The sequence below is a fragment of the Ambystoma mexicanum genome, chromosome 5p, assembly GCF_040938575.1.
Source record: "Ambystoma mexicanum isolate Mex_15411 chromosome 5p, UKY_AmexF1_1, whole genome shotgun sequence".
In the NCBI taxonomy this organism is placed as follows: Eukaryota; Metazoa; Chordata; class Amphibia; order Caudata; family Ambystomatidae; genus Ambystoma; species Ambystoma mexicanum.
Window position 1 is genome coordinate 210,530,896 of NC_090930.1, and position 24,562 is coordinate 210,555,457.

The following is a 24,562-nucleotide window of genomic DNA, read 5'->3' on the forward strand; positions in this document are numbered from 1 at the left end:
TTTCCTTTCTTTACACAGTATCAAGAATATTTAGGTGAAAGAAAAACGTCCACTCCACACTGCTTTGCTTAATTGCCCCAAACTTTAGAGTCCTCCAATGATGACCGTCTTCAGTATGCTACATTTCTAAACCTGATCCTAAAATAAGTTTACAAAGCCCTCCAAGGTGGTCTCTCCAGCGTGATTTGTGGTGCATACATGGTTTATGTCAGGATTGACGTTTTTCAGGATGCAGGCCCCCCCCGCATGCTTCTGCTGGGCTCACAGCAAGGCCTATTTCTGGGTCTTCATGTTCAGTTTGTTCTTTAGAGGAAAGGACCCTGTGCTGCATGGTGGACCTCCTTAGAAAGACTTCACCTAAAAATATATGCTTTCTTTCACATTGCCTTGCTCATTTTGAACAAACAAATCCACGCATCGGAGGTTCCCAGCCCTTTCACCTGGATGAGGCTGCGAAGGAGGAATTCAGGGGCAGCAATCGGGCTGCATTTATTACTGAACGGGTTAGAAGTGCACGACCAACAACTGTGGCTGAGACAGTAGTGCACTCCATGAAAGGTGTAATGGCTGACTTATCAGACAGTTTTGGCAAGTCTGTGGCCTCTGTTGACCCTGGCGTCAGGGATGAAATGATGCAGTTATTTTCTGTCAAAGAGGATCTCAAGGTTGTAAGCCGTGGGTGATGGTGTGAAATCAGAATGAAAGGAAATATCAGGTGGGAGAGTGGGGGGTGAAATTAGCACCAGACATCATAGTGCCATCCAGTGTCTGATGGCAGAGATATGCACAGGCATGAGTGACGAATCAGACCACTCTGTGACTGATTCCCTAAAACGAAGCCTCTCTTACGTGGCCAGTGAAAAGCAGAAGCTACCTGACTCAGACCTTGGAGGTAGAGCTATCTCTGGGAGGACCACATGCAAGAGGACAAGCTCCAGGGAGACAGAATGAGACCAAGTCAAGATAACCTTTCAGTTATACCTTTCAGTGACAACCATGTACCTTTGCCATGGCCTATTGTAATATAGATACTGATTTCCCAGATTGTTCTAGCCCAAAACCTTTCCCCCACCCCCTTTTTTTGGGTACTGAGACACAGAAGAGGGATGAAGTAATGAGGATGACTGGACACAGTAAACCCACGCTATATTTTAGTCGGTGGAGACTGCAGAGAAAGACTGGGACATTTAAAAGCAACACAGGTGGACTGAATTCAGGAGAACGAGGGAGACATAAACTGGAGGGGCACCTGGCTTGTGTTGACACTCTGAAGGACGCTGAAGGCAAGCAAGCAGCAAAGCGCACTGAAGAGGCCAACAGGAAGAGTGTGCAGAGGAGCCAGACTGGAAGACGTTTACTGCTTTTTGCCAACGGGCAGCCGGAGCTGCCAAAGTCAGAGCAAGGTGAAGCAGGAAGCGAACAACTCACTGGATGCAAGACCAGTCAATGGCCCGGGAGCTCAGATGCTGGGGAAACACGAGGAACGCTAAAGACGCCATCCAGGACCGGTAAGCCCAGAGAGAGTGAGCGTGAGCATCTAAGTGAATGCTGTGTACTGCATACTATGCCAAAAAGCCTAATAGTGAATATTACTGATACGAACATTGTTGAAGGAACGAGCCTTAGCAAAGGCTGAGTGAATATTACTGATACAAACATTGTTAAAGGAACAAGCCATGGTGAATGCAGTGCAAGTATTACCAATACGAACATTGTTGGGAGAAAGAGCCTAAGTAAAGGCAGTGCAAGAATTACCGATACAAACCTTGTTGAGAAAAAGAACCTGATCGAAGACAATGAAATCATTGCAAGTACGAACAGTGTGAAAGGCAAAAGCCTAGATTAAGGCGATAGAAGTAAGAAAGAGTCGCTGGACCGATATTGGAACATTGTTGTAAGCTTGATAAAAGAGAAAGTGAAACAAAGAGTGGAGAAACCCAGGCAGGTTAGTGAACCAGGCAACCACTGAGTCTGGGACTTGAAGACAAGCAAAAAAATGACGACACACTGGCAGACGAGTAAACCAGTGGAAACCAGAATAAAGAATAAAAAGGGCAGGTTCATCCCCCTTTGTCAGGAACAAGGAAAAATACCCTGGCAGGAAAGTAGACCACACAAGAGTAGAAGGATTGAGAGAGTTCAAGGGGTCAGAACCCCTATAGGTGATCAGACATAGAAAGACTCATACCCCTTTAAGGATTCAAGAGAACTAGGCGTGAACTGTGATAAAACATTATCAAGATCACTAGAGAAATCTAGGGGAATGGAAGCCCCTTTCCTGGTACTTTGTTTTCTTTCTGTTTGTGCACCATAGAACTTTTTTTTTTGAACTTCAAGAATAAGCTATACGTTTAAAGCTCAAGAAATACCCATTTTTACCTTGTATTCAGTTTAGAATGTAAGGGTCAGTTTAGGGGTTTGGACACAGGACTGAAGATTATTTGTCTGTTTGACATCCTGACACATGCGTTCCCTAGTTTTGTTGAGATAGGGAAACCCCTCATAGAGTTGGATATAGCTAGGATTTTCCCAACCCCCTCATTATTTTGATAAAAGTTTATAACCAAAACTTAAGATGCCACTGTGTCCAAGTCTTACTACTGACCCCTTACAGATGTAAGAGGTGAAGGTGGGAAAGAAGATTTGGTTATCATTAGAGAAAGGGTGGCATGAGGAGTCGGAGAGTAGTTTGTCCGGAGAGATGGATTTATGTCACAAGACCTATTTATAAATGGCACTTGTGAAGTGTTTGGAGGGGGATGGGCTGATCCACCATGTGAAAAGTGTCTGAGAGATTAGGTAAAATCAGGATAGACAAGAGGTGAAAGTGGTGAATGTCAGATACCTGGTCTTGCCACGTAATGTAGGCAAAGAGTTCTTGCCCCGTAGTGTATGCGAGAGTTCTTGTCCCGTAGTGTAGATGAAGAATTCTCCCTACCAATGTAAGCCTCTGGGCATAACACACATACAGAGGAATCTATTAGTTGGGAGAAAGGACACCAGCCGAACCCAGGAACTGAAATGGAATAAAGAACAATTAGTAATGGATACCTTTACAAGACCAGTAATCTTCCAAACTACGGTGATTGAGCTAACTTGAGTATGACCGGAGATAATCCTCACTTAGGATGAAGATAGATGGCCCCTCTAGATAAGCGCTGCTGATCACAATAGGCCAGGAATTAATCCTAAAGAGTAGAAACAATATTGTAATACAAAGACCCAGTAGAAAGTTACAATGGGATAAGGGCAGAAGGACACTTGCCATACGAGAGGGCGGCGTGGAGGATAGTCCAAGGTTGTGCGTCCAGTGTGTTTTGCCAAGGTAATCTTGACCACGACGGCACGCGGACGCCTAAGACGGTAGTGTCTAGAATCTCTAGTTCTAGGGGGACCATCTGTCACTACGGAATGAGGACGCCTAACAATAACTGAGCGCCAGGGATAGCAGTCTTAAGTTCCTGCGCTGGTTTAGGCAAGAACACAAGTGGGACACAAACCAGGGTCCGATGGATAACTAGAGATTTTTTATTTTTTTATTTATTTATTTTACATTTATAAAGCGCTCACACAGCCCGCAGGCATCGAGGCGCTGTTACAGGAATTGTTTGTTTTTCTTAGTTGCGTAATTGTGTTTTTTTTTTTCTTAGTTACGTATTTATAACGCGCTTAAACACCCAGAGGTTTCGAAGCGCGGACCCGGGGATCGAACCTGTTGTTGCTTCGTGTCGTCTTGCTTCCAAGATGCGCACGCTGCCGCTGAGCTATCCTCCCGAGAGATGTTCCCAATTCAAGGATGAAATATCCAATGACGCGACTTTTGTTGATGAAAGATGTTGAAGACGGTACCAAGTTTGTTCTGATTCCTTTGAAGATTAAGGCCAAAGCACCAGCCGCAGAAAAGTGTCACAAGTCTGTCAATGTTCCAGGTGGTATACAGTGCGGGTCAATCCAGTGAGGAAGTGGTAAGAATGAGGGTGGTCATTTTTGTGCGGTCCGGGTCTGTTTACTCTGCGAGGCACAATGAGGACAAAATCGGCAAGCGCGAGACTGGTCGTGTGTGCGGTCCGTTTCTGTTTAATCTGCAAGGCACAACGAGGACAAAATCGGCAAGAGTGAGGCAGATTGTTTCGTTCCGTGTTCGTCGTTAGCAGATGAGGATCAGTTTCAGGAATACAAGTACTAGGAAACAGGAAAATGGGGTACGGGCAAAAAACAGGACCAAGGAAATAGCAAGACAGGAAAATGTAGAAGCGCTGGGATTTAACAAAATCAGAAGCAGCGTTCTCTGAAACCCGGAAGTTTAAGTAGCTCTTCCATGGGAACCAGTGACTACGCCTCCAATGTGTTGTGAGTGATAACGAGAATGCAACGGACGCCATAGTCGCAATGGAAACCTCCAAATAGCTCGCCCACGGTGTCAGGAATGTAAGGGAACAGAAATCTTTGGGGGTGTTTGGAAAGAGAGAAAGCTTTTCTTTACCGAATTATTCCCAGAACGTGAACAAGAACTATGAGTTTTAACTGTACTTAAACCCCGAGTGCTGGAACCTCTGGTATGTCATGTGCGAGCTGGAATCATGACTGTGAAATACAGGACAGAAATCCACAATGGGAAATTGCCTCACACCGAACAAGCGGACCAGATCGAGGAGCAGTGTGTCCTTTGGTCATAGTCCGAACATGGTTAGGTCAATGAGGAGCACAGACAGATCCCCTCTCAGGGACAACTGTTGCAGAAGAGGGAGGAGCTATGATATAATATGATATGATATGGCATTTATAACGCGCCTATACACAAGTGTTTCAAGGCGCGACGAGGCAAGGGAGGGGTACAAGGGAGAACAGACAATGATCTTACTAGGCCAGGTGTCATTCCAATCGTGCAAGTGCAATGACAGGAGGGAGAGGGAAAGTGCGTGGGGGAGGGGAGAGGTGATAGTGCAGTACATGGGATAGTAGAATGAATAAAATAATAAAACTGCCAGATGGTGGCAAGTGCGGGGTAAGTGCAGACATAAGTGCTGGTAGGGGGACTGTAGGGATACAGAAAAGTCTCAGGGGTTACCAGGGAGGCAGTGCAGGTGTGCAACTGGCGGGGCCTGATCCCGAGATCAGAACGTGTGGCCAGGTAACCAGTGCAGTTTCAGCCAGGAATTCAGCAGGGGAGAGAAAGCGGAGGCAAAGAAAAAGGTTTTGAGGTGCTTCTGGAACTGGAGATGGTTCTCCTAAAGTTTCAGGGAGGCAGGAAGGCTGTTTGTCATGATCACTGTTCCCAAGGAGCCAGGACCAGCCCAACGTCCTTGGGAGCAGGCCCCTAACCCTAATCCTAGGCACCAGCCGGTCCCTACTGGGACCTTTTGGACCCTGTCCTGGCGCCGGTGGCACCAGGCTCATCAAAACCATCGGTCCCGGAACTGGAAGCGCCGGGCTCATAATTGGTGTGAAAGTGCTTGGGTGGACTTACCTGCAGCAGACCATGCTGCTTACTTACCAGCCACTTAGAAGTCCTCTGTGAACAGGAACTACTTTCTTACCTGGGTGGGGCAGCTCCACTCCCTGGATACAGCACTGGAACTCTTCTGGAAACTGGAACTCTTTTCTTACCTAGGCGGGGCCGTGGAAGAAGACGCCTCATCACTCCAAGGCTATTTAAACCACACCCGATAGATGAAACGTGCTTCGCGTTATTCTGCATCTGCAGCAGAACGCTCACCGAGTCTGTTCCAGCCTTTCCTCTTTCGATCCTGAACCTGCAAGAATTATACTTACCATTCCTGTATCCAGTCAACATCAGCACCTGCAAAAGACAAGAAACAACAGGTTAGCAAGACAAACTCTACACACGGTGCTTTCTCACCTGATCCATCAGCAGCGGCCGTGTCTTCACGCTGCACCTTCGCCTGCAAAGACAAAAGCATTGTTATACTTACCGGCACGCCGTGAATTCCGGATTTCTTCATTCTGCATCGCCGCCTGAGAAGACAAAGTATAGTTAAAACTTACTAGCATTCCGCTGACTCCGGCGCTGCAAACCAACATCTGAAAGACAAAAGAAAAAGACATTAAGCAGGTATTTACTCACGCCCATCACGCTCGTCGCAATAAAACGCCTGCGAATACTCCGGCGTCTCTTTAACACGAACTAAGCTGCAAGGAAAGAGACAGTTAGAGCGCTTGCCATACTTACGAATTTCCAGGCGCTTCACTCCATCTTCCATCCCAAGAGTCCTGCAATACATAAGGGAAAAGCATTATACAGAGTCTTCAATATTAACGTGCCACGCATTTAAAGACTATAAAGACAAAAGGTGTCCAGAAACTCACCGCTCGTGCAGATAACGACGGTAACCATCCTCTGAATTCAAGAGGCCAATGTTTCACCAGTGAAGGAACTAGCAACGGCACCCTGCACCAGACGCAGATGGAGAGCCCAGCATTCACCTATCTAAGGTGAGCACGTTGACCTGGGGGGGGGGGGGCTCTACAGAAAAGCTGGGAAGAGAGAGAGAAAGAGAGAGGGACATTCAACAACCCAGGCCATTAACCCCCATATTCTTTCACCTGCAGAAACCTCACTCTTCGAGTTCGACACACAGTGCGAAGAGGTTCGACCCCAGAAGCCAATCGAGTCCTGCACATCACTTTTCGAGTCACAGACACCTTCCTGCCAAGACCCGCGCCTCCGTGGGAATCAGGCGAGCGTTACACTGTTCCACAGGGAGGTCCCTACTGAAGAGCGAGATATACCACCAACTTGTTGCTTGGAGAAGCGACTGACCCTGGGGGAGTTGGAGGAGGATGAGGGAAGAGCTTGAGAAGGAAGATATTTGGGAAGAGAGAGTTGAAGTTAATGCGGTCCTAGGCCCCAGAAGGCCTTGTGGACAATGCAGAGGGTTTTGAACTTAATCCTCGGAGCCACTGGGAGCCAGTGCCGAGATTTCAGTCCTGGAGAGATACGATCCCTGGGCTTGAGGCCAAGAATAAGTCTCGCAGTCCTGTTCTGGATAAGTTGCAGAGGGCGGAGAGTAGAGGCAGGTAGATTTAGATAGAGGCTGTTACAATAGTCCAGCCTAGAGAGAACCAGGGCTCTAGAGACAGTGAGCTTCTGGGGGAAGGAGAGGAAAGGCAGAATACCTCTTAGGAGGTGCAACTGGTAGTGTGACTTCTTAGAGACATCAGAGATGTGAGGAGAGTGTGGAATCGAAGATGACCCTGAGGTTTTTAGCCTTGCAGGTGGGAGCAGGAAGAGGGCCAAGAGAGGCCGGCCAGAGAGCTGCAGGGAAGGAGGGAGTGGGTGTGCCGATGAGTAGAATGTCAGACTTAATGGCATTAAGGCAGAGGCCATTGGCGGCACACCATTCCTGGATAGCAGATAGACAGTCCGAGATGAGCGAAGGAGAGGAGGAGGCAGAGGTAGCCTGAAAATGAGCTGGGCATCATCCGCATAGCACTGGAAATTTGGGCAGAGAGCTGCGATGCAGTGGGCAAAGAGTGCCAGGTATTGGTTAAATAAAAATAATAGTTTTGCATTTATATAGTGCTACGAACCCTCAGGTATGGTGTATGGTGCTCATTTATCGACCTCGGAAGGATGAAAGGCTGAGTTTGGCCCTGCCGGGATTCGAACCTGCATTGGCAAGCTCTGCACGGATGTCAAAGCGAGCGCTCTACTCGCTGTGCCACTTGACCGACACAGGTTGAACAGCCAGGGAGAGAGGTTAGATCCCTGGGGGACACCACAGGTAGAGAAAAAGGTATCGGAGAGGAAGGACCCAAGTTGGACCTGGGAGGGTTGGTCGGAGAGGAAAGAAGTTCGCCACACCAGAACCTGACCAGTGATTCCCATGTTATCACAGAGACTGTTGAGCAGGATGGCATGGTTGACAGTGTCAAAGGCAGAAGAGAGATCAAGCAAGATGAGGACACAAGGGGTGTTAGAGTCAAGATTGGAGAGCAGGTCTTCACGGATGCAAAGGAGAGCAGTTTCCGTGCTTCTGGCAGCTCTGAAGCCAGACTGATTGTCATGAAGACAACCAACAGCTTCGGTGTGTAGATTAAGCTGGGAGATGGCCAGTTTCTCCAGGAGCTTGCCCAGGAAGGAAGTAATGGAGATTTGGCGATAGTTAGCCGGGCAGGAGGGGTCGGCAGAGGATTTCTTAAGAAGAGGGTGCACAAGGGAGTGCTTCAGGGGGGATGGGAAGACTCTGGTGGCAAAGGAATGATTGCAGAAATCAGCCAGGGCAGGAGCCAGGGAGTCGATGTGGTCCTTCATAGTTTTGGAGGAACAGGGGTGAACCTGTTTTGACGAGACTTTCATAGATTGGACTTGTCTAGGAACCTTGTCTGCGGAGAAAAGGGAGAAGGAAGGAGGAGAGGTGGCTGCAGGAGGGCCAGAGGAAGAGTAGGAAGTTGGGGAAAGGAGGGAATAAGTGGAGAGTGAGGACAAGATGTCCTGAGTTTTAGAGATGAAAGGAGAGGCCAGTGCTTTGCAGAGGGCCTGGGAAGGGACAGGAGAGGTAGAGACTGCAGCAGGATTGGCCAGTTCCTTGCAGATTTTAAAGAGTTCAGCCGAGTTGTTAGATGCTGCAGAGACGCGGGATTGGATATGAGCTCTCTTCTTGGTTTTGGACAGAGAGCCCATATTGCCTTTGCAGCAGGCCAGTTTGTCAGAGGATGTACATGAAGCACGCCATTTCCTCTCTGCCACCCTACAATTACGTTTTAGGGTGACGAGGTCTGAGTCGTACCAGGAGTTGCACTTGTCTTTAGGCTTCAGGCGGATTCTCATGACGGGGGCAAGGATATCAAGAGTATCAGAGATAACAGAGTGGTGCATGGAGAGGGCTGTGTCATGGTGGGAGTCAGCCAAAGGGGGAGGAGGGGTGAGAATGTGGTGGCGAAGTCCTCAGCTGACACGAGCTTCATGGGTCGAATGACCGAGAAGGTAGGTGGCAGGGATGGAGGCGACTTTGCCTCAGGGGTAGGGAGGGTGAGGTGGGAGGATAGGAGACAGTGATCACTCCAGGAGAGAGGCGTGGAGAGAGGATCAGAGAGGGGAAGGTCTGAGGATATCAGAACATCCAGAGTATGCTCTGCAGAGTGAGTCGGGCCAGAGGGGAGCTTCAGTCCCATGAAGAACCGTAAAGCACAACAAAGAACCGTGCTAGTTCCCCCTCAGGCAGAAAAGTCACAGCACAGTGAGGTGCAGTGCAATCTTGCCTTACAGGCTGAAGACACAGCATAGCAAGGACAAAGCTTGTATACCAGGCACCGCACAGTGAGGAGCAAACGTAGCTTTCCTCACAGGCAGAACGGACACAGGACATCAGAAGAGGCAGTTTGTATCTAAATGTGTAGATCTACTGCCAACATCTCCAGCAAGATCAGAATGCTTCCATACGTCTCCTGTAAGCGACATCCTGTTTCTTTACTTGGAAGATCTTTACACTGGCTTCCAGTGATTAATGGGATCTCTTCCAAGTTTGTAAGAGTCCCCTGTGGCATTTTGCCTTAATAGCTTGAACACAGGAATCTGCTTTATAACCCATCTTGTTCTCCGTGGTCGGGACACTCCCTACTTCCGCATATACCTAAAACTAGATTTAAAACAAGAGGAGATTGCAGTATTTCTGTGATTCTATGTCAAGACGGAGGCGAGCATTATGCTACATCTTCTATTTATTCCGCTCTCCAACAGTTTCAACAAACAACAAAATTGTTCAATCTTTTCATTGAAATACATTTCTTTTAAATAAAAAACGACATGTCCCATCAGTCTTAGGTCCCTGTAACCCCAGTGTCCTGGTCACGTGACCTAGCCCTTCCTCTTCCTGTGCTCTTCCTCTTCTTTCCTGCTCACCAGAGATAAGTACCTCTTTGTATTTGCCGCGTAGCATACAGAGTGTGAAGTTATTCTTATATACGTTTTTGAGACCAAGAGTGTTGAAGATACGTGTAGATTACATAGTTAACATAGCGCAGGGACTGCGCAGCGTTTTCAGCGTCATTCTTCGTATTTGCTGCATAGCATACAGAGCGCGAAGTAATTCTTACATACGTTTTTCAGTACAAAGTCTTACTTGTAGATTTTATTGTTGACTTAGCGCAGGGACTTTGCAGCGTTTTTCCCGCGTCATTCTAGGGAGAGGAGCCGGCGGCCCTGAGCCGCACTACTTGGCACCTCAGGGCTCGCTGACTGGCTCTCTTACGTGCCCCAAACCGCTTTGATCGAACGCGAGCAGCCCCCAATCTCGTGGGGGTGGGGCAAACTCTCTGCAAGCGGGAAGACTGCTCAGAGGAGAGAGGAGAGCACGGCCCCCACCCTTGCGGGGGCGGAGCCTTCCCTAAGAAGCAAGAAAAGTTTACGGAGGAACTCAGAGCCCCCTCCTTTGGGTAGGAGGGCCCCGTCCATTGGGTAGGAGGGGCATGAGAGTGAGCGCGGCATTGCGCTCTGGATAATCCAATTCCTGCACAGTACGAGTTATTTCAAGAGAACAAGTATTAACGATTCCTCGCGCACCAAGCGAAATTGAGCACTGAAACCTTCAGTAGCCATATATGACACAGCCTATTAAGCTCAGGGGCCACGCGGGATAACCCTGCATAATCAGAAACTGCTCTGAAGACCAGGTGCAGCCTCAGTTCAGCACTACACCTAAAAAGGTACTGATAGGCACCTACAGCACATAATTATGATGTGTTTGAGTGGAGTGAAGAGGAGCAGGAGGCAGTTTACTCAGAAGACCTACCTGGCCTATAGTTTTTAATGAAGTGCTGGGGGACTCACTCATTGAGGCAGTGGCTCAAGGGGTCAGGCCCCTCCAAGACAGACTGGAAACGATTGAACTATTTCTGAGCCAGAAAGATAAAAGCACCACACCGAAGGCTAGCAGGCCCACAAGGGTCACGCCAGAGGATCCACAGGGGTGTATTAAGGCCCGTAAGAGCAAGAACTCTTCGGACCCTTGGGCCAGACAGAAGGAGAAGTTCCAAGGGCCCCAGAGGCTACTGATGCTTTTAATAGGTTGTGAGCAACCTTTATGAATAAGTCAGGGGTGCCGAGCCTCAAGACCCCCTACCCAGGGGATGACAATATAGGTGATATGGAAGAAGGCTTCCCGGTGGAAGAACCCATAGAGTCTCCAACCTCCTCACAGGAGGAAACCAATAAAGAAGGGGATGAGGAAAGTCTACCTCCGCCGAAGAAAATGCTGAGAAAGCTTAATAATATAGAGGACAAGGAGACTTCGGATATGTTTCACCCGGAAGACATACGGAACCCAAAATCTTCAGAATGGGTGCCATCCCAGAGGGTCTCAAAATACATGACCCAAAGACTGCGCAAGGCGCTGGAGAAGGAAATGAGGCAGAGAATGAGGGTGGAGTGCTCAAAGCCGGAACTGCCAGGGAACGTGGCAGAGGCTCCAGAACTGGACCCGAAGATGTTGGCCTTCGTAGCCAAGTCCAACAGCGACCCCTGGAAGGGGATCGATCGTTCATGGCGAAGCTGTCAGGAAAACGTTCTAGATCTAGCCGGTCCACTGGCAAAGATCATGGACTTAGCCGAGCGAGCGAAAGATACAGGAGAAGAAGTAGACGCAGGAGTTCTGGCGAACTGGGCACAGAGCGCGGTATGCCTCTTAGGGAATGCCAACTGTGCCATTTCATCCGAGCACAGATGAGGGCTACTGCTCAAGATAGACCCTAAACTTGGAGACTTGTCATTGTACGAAGCTGGAGAAGCAGTACAAGGGCTGTTGTTTGGAGAGACCTTTGGGAAGGAAATGGGGAGCCTTGTAGGGACCTACACCTCCCTGGAGAAAGCGCAGGCCTCCATAAAGAAGATCTTCCCAGGAAGAGTTTTAGGCGGGACCGGTCAGTACAGAGGCCGAGCGACCGGTCGCTACCAAACATCCAGAAGGCCTCAATCAAACATAGCCCAGTACTGGGAAAACAAGCAGCCAGATACCTTCTTTCCGCCAAGAGTCCATTTCCTGAGAGGAAGCCGAAGCAGAGGCCAGGGAAGAGGGCAGAACTTCCCCACAGGTGAGAGTTTTTGCATATCTGCCAGTAGGGGGAGGACAGAGAAGTTCTGGGAGAACTAGCACGCGCTTCCCAGCGACGCTTGGGTCTTGCAGACAGCCAAATTCTTGCGCATAGAGTTTACAGAGACCCCAATACCAAGCACCCCACCCTCTAGTCTCAGCACTAGCAGAGAAAGAATTGCTGTTCGCAGAGCTGCAAAGTCTAGCAGAAAAGCAAGCAATCGAACCATGCAAAGCAAATCCGAGATTCGTGAGCAATATGTTCCTGGTTCACAGGAAAGACAAAGTGAGACCAGTGATAAATTTCAAAGACATGAACAGCTGGGTGGTCTACAACCATTTCCAAATGGAGGGTACCCACCAGCTCAGAGACACGCTCAGACAGGGCGACTGGCTCACGAGGATAGATCTGAAAGATGCCTATCTTATGATTGCAGTGCAAGAAGATTACCATCCTTTCCTGGCATTCGACTGGGACGGGCAATTATGGCAATTTGCAACAATGCCGTTTGGACTGGCACCCTGGGCGTTCACGAAACTCATGAAGCCAGTAGCTGCAGCGATCTGGGAGAAAGGAATCCGAATCATTATCTACCTATACGATATCCTGCTGATGGCAAGCAGCAGGGATACGTTTACCTATCAGACCAACTGGGTGGTGAACCTCTTAACGTCCCTCGGGTTCTTAGTGAATCGAGAGAAGTCGGAAATGAAAACAGCAAAGAGGATAGAGTTCTTAGGGTTCGTCATAGACACCAGGACAGCAACTCTAGAGCTGCCGAGCAGAAAGATAAGAGATATAAAAAGAGAGATAAGAAACTGTCTCAGCAGAACAGTTATTTCGCTGCAAACATTAGCGCGAGTAGTAGGCTTGCTAGCAGCGTCGGTACAAGCGATATTCCCAGGGCCACTACATTACCGAGCGCTTCAGCGACTGAAGATAAGACACCTCCAACCGGGCGTCCGCTGCCACCAGCTAGCGCCCCTAGATCAAGAGTCCATAACAGAGCTGGAGTGGTGGTTACAGAACATGGAAACATGGAACGGGAGAGCCATCTTTGGTGACAGGCCCGACATAGTAATAGAGTCAGACCCCAGCAGAGCGGGCTGGGGAGCCTGTTGCGGAGAGCTCCAAATAGGAGGCAGGTGGAGTTTGGAAGAACTCAGACTGCACATCAGTTGTCTAGAACTGTTAGCCGGATCATTTGCGATCAAGGCTTTCACGAAAGACAAAGTGAATTCATGTATTCTGCTGAAAATGGACAACATTTCAGCAGTCAGATACATCAATTATTTAGGAGGTACGAAGTCCAAATTATTAGCGGAGATAGCCAAGGACTTTTGGCACTCCTACTTAGAATCAGGGACCTCAGTAGTGGCAGAATATCTACCAGGCTCGCTGAATGTAGTAGCAGACTGGAACTCCAGACATCTAGCAGACTCCAGCGACTGGATGCTGGACAGAGAGATCTTTTGACAGATAGAAAACCGCTGGTGACCAATCTACATCGACCTGTTTGTGTCCAGACTGAACGTGCAAAAAAAGAGATTTTTCAGCTGGGGGCTGGACCCAGTAGCAGCGGGAGTAGATGCGTTTCTGCAAGATTAGAGGGGAGAGATGCTCTACACATTCCCTCCTTTCATGATGATGAGCAGAGTGCTGACAAAAGTGCGCAGAGAATCAGCAACTCTGATAGTAGTAGCTCCGATATGGAAATCGCAAGTATGGTTTCCGGCACTTATGGAGCTAGTGACAGATTACCCGAGAATTCTTTCCCGAGGAGAGAACCTTCTCACGGACCCAGTTGGGTAGTTTCACCCTCTGAGAGTGAAGGGGATTCTGCCGCTGATGGCGTGCAAGATAGCAGTAGATGCTGGAATTTCGGCGCAGGCTGTGAGCCTCATTGCTGAGTCATGGGCCCCTTTGATTAGAAGGAGCTACGACGCAGCTTGGAACAGATGGTCGAGATGGTGCAAAAAGAGAGGTGTTCATCCCGTTTCTGCGCCTTTAGTAGAGATACTGAATTTTTTAGCAGAGCTCCTGCAAGATGGGAAAGCCTATAGAACAATAGGAGTGTATAGATCCGTAATATCTGCAGGTCACACGCCCATTGAAGGAGTGCCAGTAGGAGAGAATGTGGCAGTAATTCGGCTTCTAAAAGGAATAAGATTTAGGAAGGCACTGCAACCAAGGTACAAGTCCATATGGGACGTGGCAGTCATGCTAAAGTTGCTGGCAGAATGGCCCAGTAATAGATATACCTGTTGTTAGAAAGACTATCTGGAAAATTAGCAATGCTATTATGTATGGTATCATGTAGGAGAGCAGCAGACGTTAGAGCGCTAGAAGTGGATAGGAAAGTATATGGACCCGTCGGAGTGACTTTCAATCTGGCAAAGAGAACAAAAACAGACTTGTCTACGATAACTTATCCTTACATGCAAGAGCATCCAAAGTGTGTGTGGCCGCATGCATGAAAGAATACGAGAGTAGAACAGCCGGGCCGAGACCGATAGGGACAACCCAACTGCTGATAGCGTGCAGGAAACCACATAAAGGCGTAGCAACAGCCACCATAGTGAGATGGGTCAGAGAAATTAGGAGCCTGGCAGGAATAGAAATGTCAAAATTTGGAGCGCATTCTGTTAGGGGCGCAATGGCTTTGAAAGCATGGGGGCAAGGCGCGACTCTGCAAGATATCCTGAAAGCAGCCAATTGGGCTAGGGATACCACGTTTAGAACGTTTTATTTTAGACCAATTAATACTTTAGCAGAAGCTGTGGTAAAAAGCTTTGAACAAGCATAATGCTCGCCTCCATCTTGACATAGAATGAAGATTCCCCCTGCTAATAGCGCAGGGAGATCTTGATTATATTAAAGTCAAAGAGGCAAGCATTACTTTCCCGCCCTAGATACACGGGAGAGGGGGAAGTGAATTGATGGATGATTTTGTATGATGTATTTCAAAATGACTTACATGTATTCCTCCCAGAATAGGGTGTGTATCCGCCACCCTAAACATGTACTATTGTTTCTGCCATTAGGAGATGGATCGGAAGAACGGGTGAGATCGACCTGGAAGTGAGCAAGTCAAGTTCGAAACCGCAAGTTGGAATGCGAGAGATCGATTCGATAGAGAAATCAAAGTTCAGAGACTATGTTGGCTCAGTTGGCAGTTCAATGTCGGTTAGATTGCAGTTGTAAGCAGTCAAGAAGAGGAAGAGCACAGGAAGAGGAAGGGCTAGGTCATGTGACCAGGACACTGGGGTTACAGGGACCTAAGACTGATGGGACATGTAGGTTTTTTAATTAATTAAATAAATAAATAAATAAACAAGTTTTGTTTCAATGAAAAGATTGAAACATTTTGTTATTTGTTGAAACTGCTGGAGAGCGGAATAAATAGAAGATGAAGCATAATGCTCGCCTCCTTGTCTTTAATAGAATCAAGAGCTCCCTGGGCTATTTGCAGGAGGAATCTTCATTGCTCCTCACTTATGGAGCAATCTTCCTTTAGCAGCCTGAACTACTGAAGATTGGTGCTATTTCGGAAAGGCTTTAAAGGCCCACTTATTCTGTTAATGAAAAATGTGTTTCTCTTGCCCCTCTTTTTTTCCTCCTCCTCGCGCCTGTCCTACCCGGTCTGCATGTTATAAATGATCAAATCAAATCTACTTGCCTATTCCCACCTATATGTTTCCACCTTCAGCCCCAAAACAAACCCATCTTTCCTCAGAAACGCAAAGCTGCTCCTATTGGATTTGTCTTTTTATTGATTGAGCATAAGAGATGCCGTTACGAATAGAAATGACCTACGTTGGCAACAGTACAGCTCACAGAGGCAGTCCCTGGGTGGGGGGTGCCTTTATACTAGGTGATGGAACGGGTGAAGGAATAAGAGTAGGCCGGTTGGGGAGAGCTTAGGGAAATTAGACATCGACCAAGTACAGATACTAGATAACATACACACATACCATAAACAAGAATGGCCTAGTGCCATAGCAGATGATAATGTAGATAATCGTATATGACACCTAAGAGTGACACCTTACCAGGAGGGCTAGGCTGGGTTCAGTAGTTGAGGAGTAGTGATGGGGTGGAAATGCCCATTCACTGGCTAATAAGTGGAGCTATAGTCTCTTCTTGAACCATTCCACTGATGGGCTGGTTCGATATCCAGGGACAGGCATTCCAGTGTGGGCACAAGTACAAAGTAGGAGTGGGAGCAGGAAGTGGGGGACAGAAAATTTGAGAGAGGAGGGTAATAGAGACTTAGACAGAGTACTGAGAGATGCAGTTAGAAAGGCAGAGGGGAGCAATGTAGATGAAGAGTAGGACGGCATTTAAATAGAGAGTGGTTCTGCATAGAGAGCCATCCAGCATGGTGAAGGTGTGTAGAGGTTGGGAAGGATTTAGCTGGCTTGCAAAGCGTGAGTGTTGCAAATCTGAGAACCTCAAACAATAATCAAGTTTGCAAAACCCAAAAGTAGAGATTTGAGTTTTGGTCGAGTAGTGAGTGAGTCTGGGGATGGATTTTATTTATGTTGAGAAGGTTAATTCTAGCAGCTGTGGCAGTTGCTGCAAATAACTGCTGGAGTCAAAGGTCACTGTCAAAGAGCAAACTTAGGTTGCCCACATTGGGTGGAGGAGTGAAGAGATCAGGAGGGAAGCTGATGGGAGGTGGGAGAGTGCAAGGCCCTTGCGACCTCCTGTCAAGCCATCAGCTCGGGAAGCCTTTGACTCAACCCCCCCGTATCTTTGTACTTCTTAACCCTCCTGAGTCAGGCCCCCTAAAAAAGAGGGTTCGCCCATCCTTTTTTCTTCCCACTGGACAACCCTTGGTTGTTGGGCATCATTTATTTGATAAACACTAAATGGAGAATGTCAACATTGTCAGTTTCTCCGACGATCTGTACAAAAGACTTTTAGACACCCCTTCGCTACTAGGTGTAACCACTATTCCAGCGGCACCGGTGAAAGATCTGGCACTAAATGATTTGGACATCTTACTACAAAAAAAGAAGAAACTCACCCGCACAGAATCACATGGCCAACTCATGTTAGAGTATCTGAAGGGGGGCGTAATTCCCGAAGGCTTACAAGTGAAGAACATACCTTGGGTGTTCCTAGACAACCCCATATTTATGACCAAATTTAGTGGGGTTAGCAACAAATGTTCCCGCGATTGGGTCATTCTAGTAATTGAGACAGCCAAGGAGGAAACTAAGAAACAAAAAGAAGAACTCAAAACCCTTGAGGACAAAATTAAAAACGATTCTGTAATACCGGAGATAAAGGCACATCTGGAGAAGATAGAAGAGGAAATAAAGAAATTTCAAAAATTCACAATCGACAAAAAACTGTGGAAACTACAAAATGACATAAAAAACTACAAGGAGGAAAAAACGTATCCATATTTAGTCCCAGGCTTCTACAACCAGCTGAACTCACAGGCATCAACCAACAGACAAAACCCACGGAGACAACAAAGGAATAATTTTGTCACTTTCTCTAATAGCTCCAACAGTAGCGATTCAGATTCAACTACCGGAGGGCAGGCCAATCCCCAACAATCTTCAAGTTTTCAAGGGAGAGGACATCGGGGCAGACCCCGCTATCAAGGACAACACCCCGTGCGCACACGGAACTGGACCCCACACGCACAACAAACATGGTGATCCCAATTTTTAACCTCAGTGATCATATTTTGTCCTCCAACGAAATCGACGTTCTTAGCAAAGGACTTTCCTTTATTCCAAGTTCCAGTGCCAACATGTTCAACACAGATGTGGAATTACGAAAATTCTTCTGCACCATCCGCTTACGCTATTTCTTCAGAGATAGCCCTGAAAAAGAACCGCCAATATCAAAAGGCCTAAAACCTCCATCCACTTTCACTCCTCTTTCCTCCATGGCATGTCCAGAGGTCCTATCTTTTGGGAATCGCATCCTCCTTGAAATGCGCAACATTTTCGAAAAACAAACCCAGAGGTTGGCCCTAAAATCACTAGAAAGCAACAAACACTTCCTCATCAAACCAGCAGATAAGGGCGGGGGCATCGTTCTCTGGAGCAACACTCTATACGACACTGAAGTCATAAGACAATTGTCCAATACCAAGTTCTACAGACCAATACCCTTGAACCCTACATCTAGGATCCTATCCGAAGTCACCAGTCTGATGTGCCACGCATACGACGAAGGTTGGATTGACGAGGACGAGAAAGCATTCCTGGTCAACAACCACCCGATTATTCCAGCATTCTATTTACTCCTTAAAGTCCTCAAAAATACTACGAATCCACCTGGGAGGCCTATCGTGGCCGGCATTGGATCAGTCCTGGAGCCTCTATCAATCTACATAGATCACTTCCTAAGGCCCTTCATCAGTCAAATGCCTTCCTACGTCCAAGATACCACGACTATGATAAAAAAACTGAACACAATACAAGCTGAACAAGAGGACCTACTAGTTACCCTGGACGTTGAGTCACTTTATACGAGCATGAGCATCCCTCAAATGGAATGCCTGCAAGTACTCAAAACATACCTAGATGACAGAAGTTTATCTTCAAATAAACTTTTTACCAACAATGCCACGGGACCAGCATGGGGGCAACCTTTGCCCCAGATGTGGCCAACTTGTTCATGGACGCTTTTGAAAAAAATTATATCTACAACGAACACAACACCTTCAAAGACTCAATTGGATGCTGGCTATGATACATTGACGATGTGTTCATGATTTGGAAAGGGACCGAAGATAATCTCCACGTGTTCCTGGCATGGTTGAACTCACAAAATGAGTGCATCAAATTCACCATGGAGTACAGCAAACATCAGATTCCTTTCTTGGACTTAGCAATATCCAAGAACCAAAACAAATCCCTCAACACTACTCTGTATCGTAAACCCACATCTAAAAACACCCTACTTTATTATTATAGTTTCCACCCCCTAGGGTTAAAAACTAACCTACCCTATGGCCAATTCTTATGCATCAGATGTAATTTCTGTACATTAATTGAATACAAATCCAAGAGTAAAGAACTTGCAACCCGCCTGAAAGAACGAGGATACACGAGCCACATTATCCGTCAAGCCAGAAAAAGTCAAACATACCAGTCGCGAGACTTGCCTTACTCCTACCACCAGAGACCAATCCAACTCAAAAATGATCTGTGTTACCACTTTCGCTCCTTTGAGTAATTCAATCAAAAAGGCAGTCCTAAAACACTGGGACAAGCTCCATACCGAATCCTTCAAACCAGACAAACCAAAATTTGCGTTTAAACGCAGTCGAAACCTGAAAGAGCGCCTTGTACACACGTACACAGAAATGGAAGCTCCCAACAGTACCCAAACCACATTGTGGCACCTCCCGCCTCTCAAAGGCCACCTCAAATGCGGCAACTGCTCCGTCTGTAACCTCACGGCCAATCTCAAGACCATCGATCTAAGAGGAAACCAGTGGACCTTCAACTCATTCACCAATTGCAAAACAAAATGGTCCGTATACATCATCAAATGCCCCTGCGATCTCATTTACGTAGGAAAATCCAAGAGAGAAATTCGACAATGTATTTGAGAGCACTGTTCCTGCGTGTGGAACCAAATAGAAGACAAACCACTAGTGGCACACTTCAAGATGATGAATCACACCCACAATGACATCTTCTGGGCAATATTGCAAACGGTGCGTAACCCCTTCCGCGGAGGCGATAGGGACCTTGCCCTCAGTAAACTCGAGCAAAAATGGATTTTTTCGCCTGGACTCGGTGAGAGAGGGTCTAAACGTCTCCATCGAATGGAACCTCTTTTTCAACAAGTGAAGTCCTGCCTACACAGCTCCCCTTTTTTGTCCACTATGACTGACACTATCGAGTGTCATAATTAATATTTGCTTTATCAAAAATTGCAACACCTGACTATGTGAAACTCTGCATTGTAATCATGGAATATTACAATGGTCAAACTCCTTCATCTTTGTATCAATCTGTTAACACATGCCTCGAATTGTAACTCCGCCTTTTTTGGCTTAAGCAATACAATGTCTATGCTCGCTCATGTTTTTCGCATCTGCATCTTTTTGTAGGTACTATGCTATGGAGTTTCATAATCAATATTTGCTGTATCAAAAACTGCAACACCTGACTCTATGTGAAACCCTGCATTGCAATCATGGAGTATTACGATGGTCAAACTCCTTCATCTTTGTATCAATCTGTTAACACATGCCTCGAATTGCAACTCCGCTTTTGTTAGCTTAAATAATACAATGTCTATGCTCGTTCATGTTTTTTCGCATCTGTTACAAGAAGAACACGCATGCGCTAGCACAACACAGCCTCCTCCGACGCACACAGCGCGACCGCGTCCACCTCTCTCACTATCCCTGGACGCATTCGCATTCCACGCCTGGACTCGCGCCCTCGGCCTTTAAGTGAGACGCGCAACCAGTCATGACGACGGCAGTGACACAGCTCTTTCACATCCGGACACAGGTAAGATTCACGGCCTTTCAACAGCTCTCCCCCGTGCTCCCTGCACTAGTCCACTTGTCCAGCCATGCTATCTTCACATCACAGAGGACTTATGTAGCCCAAATCAGCCTCAAATCAGCCTCAATCCGTTGAGACTGCACTTGATTTCACTTCCAATGCAGTCCGGATACCACTAAAGCACATCACCTCAACCGGCAACAATGCTTCGGTCACAGACTAAGTGTCCTGATCAATGCATTTTCTCCGTTTGCACTACGGAGCAATCAGGAAACCACACGAGCACACCACCTCAACTCTCGTGTTCTCTACCGGCACTTCTTCTTCGGCCACAGAATACACATCTAATTTCTCTGATTGCACTATTGAGCACGCAACCGTCCTTCATGGGCTTTTTCCATTCAACGCTAACGCTTGTCACATTTTGCCTTTCCACCCATGTATTTCTCTCTCACAGATAACTCATGCAGCCTTTTTGGTTGGCTCATTTATCATGGTCGAGACCACCGACGAGCGCTCTTCACTTTTTAACTCCTAGTCTTGGCCGCCCACTGTACACAAGGCTTCCCCAAGCCTTCGCATAGTCACGGACTTTACAACAAACGACTCCCATTAATTTTGCTTTACCAGTCATTTTTGACTCCCTTTGACCTAGATCGGGGCCTCTGACATCTGCAGATTGACCCTCCCAGCCGCATTTCCAGCAGCTGCAATTTATTTAGACCACAGCCATGGCGCCAATCAACGTCCACATGGTAGGTCCTTTGCCTTGCTTATTTCACCATTAGTGGACATAATCTATTCTCACCGTTTCTAACGCAGCTCCCTTTTTACTATAGGATGACGCCCTACTCTTTCACCCAGTCTGAAACACAACCTTTGGTCCTGAAGACAGTTCGGTACCCACCGTGCAGCGCTGCTCCATTTCTATCAGCCACTGCCTCTCGTCACCTAACTACCGAACCAGAAACACCAACTCAAGTGTCGACAATGTTATTGTGATCTCAAACAACACAACAAATAGACTGTCACTCCTGTATACTAACCCACTGCTATGCAGATTACAAATGTTCTATTGTATGCATATGTGTTGTGCCACGGCACACAAAAAATGTCTTTCTGATAAATCTACATTATGTTGTTCTTCACGGTGATTGTTGTTCAGAGTTAATAGGAATCTAGCTCCACTGCAAGGCCCTTGTGACCTCCTGTCAAGCCATCGGCTCGGGAAGCCTTTGACTCATCCTCCCCCACCCCCCGTATCTTTGGTAGGAGAGTGCAGCCAGCATTAAAGGCACAGAGAAAGATGACTAACGTCTTGGAGTAGTTTAGCATCAAACAACATATAGAGCCTTCCATTAGCAGATTGCTGTGAGAAATTTAGTTGCTGTGTTCGGCAATGTCATGGTGAAGGAGGGAAAGGAGAAAAAGATTTGAGTGTCAGTGGCAAAGAGGTGACATCGCAAGCCAAAAGAAGGGATGGGTTTACCCATGAGGAGGTGTAGAGGGTGAAGACGAGAGGGCTTAGGACAGATCCTTTTGGGACTCCTACTGGGAGGAATGTTGGGGAGGAGGTGAGGACTGTTCAGAGGGAAAGGAGGCAACCCAAGCAAGTATGGTGCCTTTGAAGCCACAAGAGCAGAGGGTTTGTAGGAAGGCGGGATAGTCCACAGTGTCGAAGGATGCAGTTGATGAAGTACGATGAGACTGAGGATGACAAGAGTGGTGAGCAATGGTTCAAAAATTGGAGATGTGGGAGGGAGCAGTTTTGGTGGAGTGTTTGCTCTTGGTTATTGATTGGTTTGGATCACTCATTGAGTGATCCTTAAGGTAGTCCACAATGCATGTAAAGACAACCAGCTTGAGGACTTTGGAGTAGGGGAGCAAGAGAGAAAGTAGTCTGCGGAAGGAGAGGTTGCTAGCATCAGCAGTAGGTTTCTTAATTTTGAGGGTGACAGCCTTCGACAAACAGTAACGCTTGCTTACCATTTCTCAAGCACATATCAAGCTATTGGAATGGTTTACTAACAGCTTCCAAGCAGCGATAAGCATTTCTCGTCTACAAGCACTCAATTTATTGTATTATAATTCAGTGCACCGCTTAGAAAACGGTCCCTGTTTATTTAGCTAATTTGTACATGCTTGAATAGAGCTGGGTCAGAGGAGTGGAAGAGAGTGGAAGTTGGCATGGGTTCCATGGGAGCGGAGATGGTGTAGTGGGAGGAGAGGGCAGAGGCGTAGACAGGCTAGGGCCTGAGTGGGCAAGGCCCACACTAAATCTGTAAATGCCCACTCAGCAGTGCTGTGTGGGAATTTACAGATGTTAATCACTGCGGTGGGCCAACAACATTAGCTTCAGGCCCCACTTGTTAGATATTCCTGGCGACGCCTCTGGGAGAGGGTGACTGTAGATGGGGAGAAGAGGACAGATGAGTGGGTTGATAGGGTGCCATGTATATTTGTAATTATGGAAGAAAAATAGCAGAAACGTCATCAGCTGAGATAGAGGAAGATGGAGACTGGGCAAGCATAGCCTGGAGGATAATCGAAAGTTTGAGTGTGTGCACAGAAACGTGATACACGGCCATTTTAGAAAGAGGTTTTGACTGTCAAGAGCAGCAGTGAGGACAAGTAGAGAGTCTTTGGCATAGGTTGTGGGGGGTGGTGGTGAAGGACCGAGTAGGATGGAGAAGGGCAAAGGTGGTAGCACCTATGGCATTGAACTTAGTCAAGGTAAGAACAATGGAGTGGGAGCGTGGAGGAGCGAGGGCTAGGAAGGGGACATGACTTGGTCCAGGCATGGGGCCATGGAGTTAGGTTTGAGTGTGTGAGGGGAGATGGTTAAGTGAATCGGAGAGGGATCGATCGATCGCATAGAGGTGTCACAGACTGCCAGCACATGCTCCAGGCCCAGAGCCATCATGTCGTAATGATTTTCTTTCTGAGTGCAAAGGTCCTGTTCCGAATGTGCCCCTGCTTGTTCTCTCGCGAAGAAAGCAGGCGTGTTTATCTCTGAGACGCAGGAGAACCGATGCCGTGTACTTAGTTATTTTCTGGTATAATTGCTCTCACTGCATTCCCTTTTCGGTGGAATGTTGTTGACATTTTTTTTACTCTTCTCCCCCCTGCCCCCCCCCCCTCCTTTGCTAGGAAACGACATTTTTGTCCAGCCATGTCCTGGGACACACAGGACTCTGCTCATAGCTGGGCCTGGTTGAACAATGCGCAGAGGAATTCTGCTCCACTGTATCCGGCGTGGAGGTCACGTTACCTTTCATCAGCGGGAAACGGAACTCCTTGGGAGCGGGAGTGGCGCCGCCTATATTTTGTAAGGCACCTTCAAGTAGAGTGCCATTTAACCCTAAAGCGCAGCTTTTTTCTTTTTTGTTTGCAGAAAAGCCCTTTAACGTGAAGTAAAGGGCCGGGGCATTTATGTTGTATTGCAGTATTACCCTTGCCCGTTTGTGAGGCTCCACATTCAATATCTGGTCCATCATGGGTGCAGAACTGCACCTGTGTTCACAAGCGGAAGGCTTGTGGGTGTCAGTGGGACCCCAGGTTACCGACGAATGACCACTGCTTTCAATTACTATGTGTACACAATAGCTGCCCATTATTTCTTTGGGGGTTACCACAATGGGATGAGGGAAGTGGGGCATACAGTAGGGGAGGCCAGACACTAAGGAGATGGATCAGAACGTAGGTCCCCATCAGCTTGGCAGTGCCGTAAAAAGTGGTGGTAATATTGTTACCACCACTTTTTTTGGCATTAACAGAATTACCACAAATTTACAGCACCATATATTTATAGATTTTACCTTCAAATTGAGGATATTTGCTGGAGGCAAATCCTTCACTTAAAGACCAAAATAAATCAGATTTACCCAGATTGAATTGTCCACCCGCAGTAAAGCCGACAAATTCCCCATGGAGCTCTATGGATTCCAAAACGAAGGAATTACACCACCGTAATTCTGCGGTAAATCTGTGCAACCGAATGGCAGTAAACATAA